Source organism: Vulpes vulpes, chromosome 11 (assembly GCF_048418805.1).
Source record: "Vulpes vulpes isolate BD-2025 chromosome 11, VulVul3, whole genome shotgun sequence".
Lineage (NCBI taxonomy): Eukaryota > Metazoa > Chordata > Mammalia > Carnivora > Canidae > Vulpes > Vulpes vulpes.
The window spans coordinates 19,745,856-19,755,663 of record NC_132790.1 but is presented as its reverse complement, the minus strand read 5'-3'; the positions used below and the strand labels follow the sequence as shown (position 1 = coordinate 19,755,663).

The 9,808-nt window shown below is 41.8% G+C and overlaps 1 pseudogene; it reads right to left on the bottom strand.

Annotated features, from left to right (window-relative positions):
* On the bottom strand, positions 1–1,010 carry LOC112910903 (aminomethyltransferase, mitochondrial pseudogene; annotated as a pseudogene).
* Positions 1,011–9,808: the final 8,798 nt, after the last annotated feature.

The following is a 9,808-nucleotide window of genomic DNA, read 5'->3' as shown; positions in this document are numbered from 1 at the left end:
CAGGTTCCTGGATGGGAGGACCCCTGCCCCAAGCCACTTTCACTTGAGGGTATAGTAATTTGTGGTCACAAAGGGCATCTTGCTGACCACAGCCATTTGCTGCTTTGCCATACCTCTGTCAGTAGTGGGGTACCTGGCCGACTGTACTCAGAGGGCATATAACCCATGGCCACATTCTTCTTCAGGAAGGGAGAGGGGCAGCCACTGGTCACTGTACCAATCACGGTGCCCTCCATATTCAGGATGGGGCTGTGTACCCACACAGGTGCCCCCTCGCATGTTAACCCCACATGTCTCTGCCACACCTTGCCCTTCAGCTGGCCAATGATGACTGAGGCTCCAGCGAAGTCCATGGCAGCTTGGTGGCGCTTCCCCAGTGTCCAACTAAGGCTGCCTTCCACAGGCGTGGTGTGCTCATTGATGTCACTCTCATACAGGCAGAGGCCTGCCTCTAGGCGCAGGCTGTCCCGAGCTGCCAGCCCTGCCAGCTTCACCTCTGGGTTTTCCAGTAGAGCTGCAGCCAGGTGGACTGCCGCTGCTGCTGGCACCGAGATTCCCACACCATTCTCTCCTGTGTAGCCATAGCGGGTCACGCTTCAGCCGGACACACCAAACACCTCCATCACAGCACTGGTTATGAAGGGCAATTTCTTCAGGTCATCTGCCACGCCAGCCTGCAACACCTGGGCCGCAGTGGGGCCTTGCAGGGCTAGCAAGGCATTATCCACTACCTCCAGGCTCACATCATTGCCCATGTTTTGAAGCTCCCTGACTTTGCCCTGCATGAGGGCCAGGTCCTTGTCCCAGCAGCCAGCGTTGGACAACACGTACAGGTGCCCCTCAGAGGTGCTGGTCACAATCAAGTCATCTTCGATGCCTCCAGCCTCATTGGTAAACAGCAACAGTGTCCACTGGTTTGGACTTAGCTCTGCAATATCTCAACCACTAGACTCTCCATCAGCTTCACCCGGTCACAACCAAGTATCTTGGTCTGCAGCATGTGGGACATGTCACAGAATGAGCAGTGCTAGAGTATATGCAGGTGTGAATCAACGTGACTGTCCCGGTACTGTACAGGCAGACTCCAGCCTGCAAACGCCACCATCTTCCCGCCATGAGCCAGGTGGAAGTCATAAAGTGGTGTCCTTCGGAGCACATCCTGCGGGTGGCTGGGTTCAGGGCCACCAGTGTCCTGACCTCCACCCTTCTCCCTCGCCCACCTCCCAAATCAGCACCATGTTCCAGCACCCTCTACTCCACCTGTGCCCAACTGAGCCTCTTGTTTGCTCTTTATACATTTGATATAATTCCCCTGGGAATCCATCTGGCCCTGGACTTTTGTGTCTTGGGAGGTTTTTGATGACTGCTTCAATTTCCTCCCTGGTTATCAGCCTATACAGATTTTCTATTTCTTCCTGTTCCAGTTTTGGTCATTTGCAGTTTTCCAGAAATGCGTCCATTTCTTCTAGATTGCCTAATTTATAGGCATATAGCTGCTCATAATATGTTTTTAAAAGTGTTTGTATTTCCTTGGTATTGGTGGTTATCTCTCCTTTTTCATTCGTGATTTTATTAATTTGAGTCTTTTCTCTTTTGCTTTTAATAAGGCTGGCTAATGGTTTATCTATATATTAATTCTTTCAAAGAACCAACTCCTGGTTTTGTTGATCTGTTCCACAGTTCTTCTGGTCTCGATTTTGTTCAGTTCTGCTCGAGTCTTTATTAACTCTCTTCTTCTGCTGGGTGTAGGATCTATTTGCTGTTTTTTCTCCAGTTCCTTTAGGTGCAAGGTTAGCTTGTGTATTTGAGTTTTTTCCAATTTTTTGAGGGATGCTTGTATTGCGATGTATTTCCCTCTCAGGACTGTTTTTTCTGTATCCCAAAGATTTTGAATGGTTGTATCTTCATTCTCATTAGTTTCTATGAATCTTTTTAATTCTTCCTTAATTTCCTGGTTGACCCTTTCATCTTTTAGCAGGATGGTCTTTAACCTGCACGTGTTTGAATTTCTTCCAAACTTCTTCTTGTGATTTAGTTCTAGTTTCAAAGCATTATGGTCTGAAAATATGCAGGGGACAATCCCAATCTTTTGGTATCAGTTAACACTTGATTTGTGACCCAGTATGTGGTCTATTCTGGAGAAAGTTCCATGTGCACTTGAGAAGAATGTGTATTCAATTGTGTTTGGATGTAATGTTCTGTAAATATCTGTGAAATCCATCTGGTCCAGTGTATCATTTAAAACTCTTGTTTCTTTGGAGATGTTGTGCTTAGAAAACCTGTCGATTGTAGAAAGCGGTATATTCAAGTAACGAAGTGTATTATTATCTAAGTCTGTCTTAACTTTGGTTATTAATTGATTGATATACTTGGCAGCTCCCACATTCAGGGCATAAATATTCATGATTGTTAGGTCCTCTTGTTGGATAGACCCTTTAAGTATGATAGAGTGTCCCTCTTCATCTTTTACTACAGTCTCTGGAATAAACTTTAATTTATCTGATATAAGGATGGCTACCCCTGCTTTCTTTTGAGGACCATTTGAATGGTAAATGGTTCTCCAACCCTTGATTTTCAGGCTATAGGTGTCCTTAGGTGTAAAATGAGTCTCTTGTAGACAGCAAATAGATGGGTCCTGCTTTTTTATCCAGTCTGACACCCTGTGCCTTTTGATGGGGTCATTAAGCCCATTCACGTTCAGAGTTACTATTGAAAGATATGAGTTTAGTGTCATCATGATATCTATTCAGTCCCTGTTTTTGTGGATTGTTTCCTTGGACTTCCTCTTTCTTTTACAGAGTCCTCCTTAATATTTCTTGCAGAGCTGGTTTGGTGGTCACATATTCTTTCAGTTTCTGCCTATCTTGGAAGCTATTTACCTCTCCTTCTATTCTGAATGAAAGCCTTGCTGGATAGAGTATTCTTGGCTGCAGGTTCTTCTCATTTAGGACCCTGAATATATCTTCCCAGCCCTTTCTGGCCTGCCAGGTCTCTATGGAGAGGTCTGCTGTCATCCTAATGCATCTCCCCATAAAAGTTAGGAATTTCTTGTTTCTTGCTGCTTTAAGGATCTTCTCATATTTTAATTTGCAAGTTTCACTATTAAATGTTGAGGTGTTGAGTGGTTTTTATTGATTTTAGCAGGGGGGAATCTCTCTATCTCCTGGACCTGAATGTCTGGTTCCCTTCCCAAGTTAGGGAAATTCTCAGCTATTATTAGTTCAAATACACTTTCTGGTTCTCTGTCCCTTTTGGTGCCCTCCGGAACCCCAATTAAATGTAGATTTTTCCTTCTGAGATTGTCATTTATTTCCCTTAAGCTTTCCTCATGGTGTTTTAATTGCTTTTTTCTTTTTTCCTCAGCTTCCTTCCTTGCCATGAACTTGTCTTCTATGTCACTCACTCTTTCTTCTACCTCATTAACTACTGTCTTTAGGACCTCCAGTTTGTATTGCATCTCATTTAATTGATTTTTAATTTCGGCCTGATTACATCTAAATTCTGCAGTCATGAAGTCTCTTGAATCTTTTATGCTCTTTTCCAGAACCACCAGTAGCTTTATAATTGTGCTTCTGAATTGGCTTTCTGACATTGAATTGTAATCCAAATTATGTAACTCTGTGGCAGAGAGGACTGTTTCTGATTCTTTCTTTTGTGGTAAGTTCTTCTTTCTAGCTAGTCATTTTGCTCAGTGCAAAGTGGCGAAAAACACGTTGTACTGGAAAAAGGAAGAAAGAAAAGAAAAAGCAAAGTGAAAACAAAAACAAAAACAAAACAAGGATGGGTGTCCTCTGGTTCTATATACTGTAAGTCCCTCAACTTCCCCTGGAGCTTTCCAGCACTGCTTGGTCAAGAACTTGCTCTTCCCTTGTCCCTCCAGCTGGTCCTCTGGGGGAGGGGCCTGCTGTACTGACTCTCAGGTGTGTTCACCTGGGGGAGGCTGCCCCCCCATCCCTGCAGGTGCCTGGCACAGCAGGAGCTGTTTACCCCATGAGGCCTCTGTTCCCTGGTGCCCCCTGATCCGTCCCAGGCACAGGGTGACACCAGGCGGGACAACACCACTGGCAGTGGCCAGCTCTCCGCCCTGAAGTCAGCTCCCCCAGTAAGCACCCAGAGTGTCCCAGTCCACACTGGCCTGGATGCTCTGAGGGTGAGGGTGGGGGTGGGGCGCCGATCTGCACAGCTTGGGGGCACCCAGTGGCAGGAAGGACTTCGCTGTCCTGTGCCCTCCCTGCGTCCATCTACCCCTGGGGGATCACCGGATCCTGGTCTGTATCTCCTGCACCCTGGGATCCGGGGCCTGAGCTCCTGGAATCAAGCTCCCGGGTCCGCGGCTCCCGAAGGCAGCAGGCTGCAGCCCCCTCCCGAAGCCCCCCCACCCCAGCTGCTCCCGAGGCCCCGCCGGGCGCTCCAGCCCTTTACCCGCTGGGCCCGGGGTGTGGGGCGCTCTCCCCCGGGGCGCGCTTCCTCTGTTAGTGACCCCAGGGACCTGGGGGCTCCTCTGGCCCTCCTGCGGTTCTGCCCGAGTTCCCTGCGAGCGCCTTTCCCTCTGGGAAGAATCTGGTGTGGATTTTTAAAGTTCCCGCTTCTCAGAGGCTGGGCTTTCCAGCCCCGGAGGCTCTGGCCACCCGGCCTTAGCCCGGCTCCTCGCGGGGGCCCCTCCCCCACAGGATTCTTTTTTATTTTATTTTTTTTCCCATCTTCCTACCTTGTTAGAAGACCAAACTCTTCTCACTGTAGCGTTCCAGCTGCTCTCTCTTTAAATCTCAGGCCAAATTCGAAGGTTTTTCAGGATGATTTGAAAGTTATCTAGGTAAGTTGGTGGGGACAGGTGACTTGGGGACCCTAATACTCTGCTATCTTGCCCTCTCAAATGAACAGTTTTGGCCAATTTAGTAAACATCAAAGAGATGTAGCAGATGTTTTCCTTATATTACTTATTTTATCCTAATGATTTTTTGTAGCCCTTTAGAGATGAAGATTATGAACAATTTGATAGTAATGTGTGTGTTAACCTTTGTTTTCAGTTTCTTTTTAAAAACCTGACAGGATTTGTTGGCTAGGGAAGTGTTTACACAGTTGGTGTAAATCCATCTTTTTCCTTTGTATTCTTCAGAAGATCATATCCTTATAATTCTCAATCCTAATTCAGAATATATTTACATATATTTCTTTTAGTTTTCCTTAATAATTTCATAAGTGATACTTAAGTTTTTAATGTTTGTGCAACTTATTTTGGTACATGAAGTATGGTGAGGCTTTAAGTTAATTGTGCTTCCAAATAGCTGATTTTCCTATTAGCATTCTTAATAATCCTGAAATGTTATTAATTTATTGTTATTATTACTTTTACAATTGTTTGGCTATATACTATCTTCTTATAACAAGAAAGAGTATCTCTAGGCTAGTTCTCTAGTTGGAGTGGTCTATTAAGACTTTCCTCTAAAAAAAAAAAAAAGACATTTCTCTCTCATTTTTCTTCATCAACTTTTTTTTAAGTTTTATTATCTATTTAATCTTCCTGGGTAACTTTTGAATCATTAGGTATATGTCCCCAAAATTCCATTGGTATATTCATTTCAACTGTATTTAACTCAAATCGATTGGAGATTTTGACTTTTTTGCAATATAGTCTTACCATGCCATTACATTACCCTAATACAACCTGTGGCTCTCTGAAAATACCATTTCAAAACACCTTCACTCTCAGCTTAGGACTTTGTATCATACATCCTTAAGAAAAGAGGAGTCATACAGGAGTTCCTCATCTTTACACTAACAAATTACCAGCACATCTGCACACAGCTTTTAGTTTTTAAAATAAGCTTGTTTGAGGACATTCCAGTTGTGCTTTTGATACCTAGGTCTCTTACTACTCGAGAAATTGGTCTTGGAATTACTTGGTCTCCTCTGGATCATCTCCATCTCTATTGGAACATTTGTTATAGGTTACAGACATGCACTAAGGTGCATGCCTACCCCCTAGCCCATGCATTACAGTTGTGCTTGTCAACAAAGCAAAGGTTTATGACTCAGCTCTTTGACAAAAAAAGTTGATACATTTTATAAAATGGTAAATGTGAATTTTAATATCATTACCTATGAGAACCAATGAGCATGAAAGGGCTTAGAGATTAAACACTACATTCCAATGGTATACAATAAATTTTTATAATCCTCATACTTCAAACATTTGAAAACAATTTTGTGAGAATACTTCCAACAGGACTAACTAAACAGGATTTGTCATTAATGTTCTTATTCTCCAGCTCTTTGTGTGTCTTTCCCGAGATGACTTTCTGCTTGAATTGTGCTTCCTTCTTAACTTGCCTAAATCATCCTGCTCACTTTTCCAAACTCATTTTTCCCTCTTTAAATGCTAAGTAGGAAGACTTGCAATTCAAGGCCTCAGGCGATATGTCATTCATTTTGAATTAAAATTCAAAGAGCATGTATTTTACAGCTTAATAAAATGAAAAAAATAGAATAAAATTGGGAAAGCAAAATGGTTCAGTCATGGTGGAAAACAGTTTGCCGGTTTCTTATAAACTTAAGCATACATGTATACAACTGAGCAAGTTCACTCTGAGGTATTTACCACAGTGAACAGTCAATTTATACTCATTCGAAATTCTTTCCATGGATGTTTATATTTTTTTTTATGATTCACGGGTGGAAACATCACAAATGTCCTTCAACTGATGAATGGATAAGAAATTATGATACATCCGTACAACTGGATACTACTCAAATAAATGGGAATGGTGAGAATCAACTGCAACGTAGGAATATGGTTAAATCTCAAGCATATTATGCTAAGTGGAAGAAGCTAGACTCAAAATGTATGATACCATTTTCTTGACACTGTGGAAAAGGCCAGACACTGGTGATAGTCAACGGATCAGACAGTTGGCAGGGTTTAGGTGAGTGCTTAGTGAGAATTTAGGGGTTCATGAAATTTGATACTTGGATTTGATAGTGGTTACATAATATACAAATTTGTCAAAACCTGCAGAACCGTGTACTAAAAAAGGTCAATTTTACTGGATGCAAATTTTACCTCAATAAAATTTTTAAAATAGGAAATGATATCTGTGTAAACAAATGAGGCTTTTAATACTCTGCTTCCATAGCTTTCTTTTAGCACGTACAGAAAAATGCCACTTCCGTCAAATTATTATTTTTTTAAAATTTTTTATTGGAGTTCAATTTGCCAACATGTAGCATAAGACCCAGTACTCATCCTGCCAAGTGTCCCGCTCAGTGCCCATCACCCAGTCACCCCAACCTCCCGCCCACCTCCCCTTCCACTACCTCTTGTTCATTTCTCAGAGTTAGGTGTCTCTCATGTTTTGTCACCCTCAATGATATTTTCACTCCTGTCCCTTTATTCCCTTTCACCTATTTTTATGTTCCCCAAATGAATGAGACCACATAATGTTTGTCCTTTTCTGATTGATTTCCTTCACTCAGCCTAATACCCTCCAGGTCCCTCCACGTCGATGCAAAAGGTGGGTATTTGTCGCATCAAATTATTTTTGTCAAGATTTTAGTTTTACTATTTTAATATATTGGATACTAACCCTTTATCAAATATGTCACTTGAAAATACCTTCTCCCATTCCATTGGTTGCTTTTTAGTTCTGTTGGTTGTTCACTTTGCTGTGCAGAAGCTTTTACTTTGATGAAGCCCAATAGTTTATTTTTGCTTTTGTTTCCCTTGCCTCAGGAGACATATCTAGAAACAAATTGCCCCGGCTGATGTCAAAGTTGTTACTGCCTCTGTTCTTCTCTAGGATTTTTATGGTTTCCTGTCTCACGTTCAGGTCTTTAATCCATTCAGAATTTATTTTTGTGTATGGTGTAAGAAGTGATCCAGTTTCATTCTTTTGCATGTTGTTGTCCAGTTTTCCCAACACCATTTATGGAAGAGACTGTTTTTTTTTTCCATTGGATATTCTTTTTTGGCTTGTTAAAGATTAATTTACCATATTGTTGTGGTTCCATTTCTGGAGTTACTATTCTGTTCTGTTGATATTTGTGTCTATGTATGTGCTTGTAGCATGCTGTTTTGGTCATTACAGTTTTGTAATATAACTTATAGTCCAGATGTGTGATGCCTCCAGCGTTGCTTTTCTTTTTGAAGACTGTTTTGCCTATTTATTGCTTTTTGTGATTTGATACCAATTTTGGGATTATTTGTTCTAGCTCTGTGAAAAATGTTGTTAGTATTTTGATAAGGATTGCATGAACTGTGTAGGTTGCTTTGGGTATTATAGACATTTTAACAGTATTTGTTCTTCTAATCCATGAGCATGGAATGCCTTTGCATCTTTGTGTGATCTTCAATTGCTTCCAACAGCATTTTAAAATGCAAATATATATATTTCAATTAATGAAGTTTACCAATTTATTTAGTAAATCAATTTCTTTCTTTACCATGCACCCTGTGTTATATAATTCCCTAGGCATGATGTTTTTCTTGCTGAAATTACAGATTTTATTGGGTGAATCTTTGGCAATACATTTTTTATTGTTTGTTATTAATTTGTCTTCCCTCTTTTTTGTTAAGGTTTTATTTATACATGAGACACACACAGAGAGAGAGAGAGAGAGAGAGAGAGAGAGAGAGGGAGGCAGAGCCATAGGAAAGGGAGAAGCAGGCTCTCTGCAGGAGTCCGCTGTGGGAGTCGATTCCGGATCCCGGGATCATGTCCTGAGTCAAAGGCAAGCGCTCAACCTCTGAGCCACCCAAGTGTCCCACAAGTAAAGATTTTAATTGACATTGACATTTTGCAGTTTATTTTTATTTTATTTTTTTAATTTTTTAATTTTTAATTTTTTTAATAAATTAATTTTTTATTGGTGTTCAATTTTCTTCTTTTTATTTTAATAAATTTATTTTTTATTGGTGTTCAATTTGTCAACATACAGAATAAAACCCAGTGCTCATCCCGTCAAGTGCCCACCTCAGTGCCCACCATCCAGTCACCCCCATCCCCCGCCCACCTTCCCTACCACCACCTCTAGTTCGTTTCCCAGAGTTAGGAGTCTTTCATGTTGTCTCTTGTCTCCCTTTCTGATATTTCCCACTTATTTTTTCTCCTTTCCTCTTTATTCCCTTTCACTATTTTTTATATTCCCCAAATGGACATTCTGCAGTTTCAATACTGTGTGTATTTATTTTTCTTTTTTCTTTTTTGGCTCAATGCTTACAACCTGATTCACTCTCTTTTGAAGTATCACTGAGGCAGACAACAGTAACACCAAGACTCACATGCCATGCACAGGCCGAATAGAAAGCCAAGGTTAATGAAGGGAAGATTCCATAACTATAGGCTCCATAGGACACATCTTAAGGACTGGAAATAATGTCCAGGTAGGGAGGATCACAAAGGGGTGGTGGGGGTGGTGGGTGGAAAAGATCTAGAAGGAGTATCCTACATTGACACAAAACCCACCTTAAGATCTGGGTGCAGAGCAATGACCATGAAAAGAAGCCTTGCTTCTTGGTCTATGCAGTCAGCAATTTAGAAATGGGCCATCAGTGCCTCCTTAGGGTAGCATAGAATCCTGGAGTTTCTGGGCTCATTTAGTGAGAGATCAGAGCAGGGATACCAGGCCAGGAAACATGCCCAAGAGGACTCATTAACATCCTGTTTCCAGTACTAGCATTTCCAAGGGAGACCATTTCAGCTGAGAAGTAAGTCCCTGGGAATGTAGGAGTGGAATAAAGTAGAGAGGGTGGGGTCACGGGATAAGGAGCCAAGCCTCCCCAAGGACAGGCAGCAAGGTCTCCCTTGGGTAG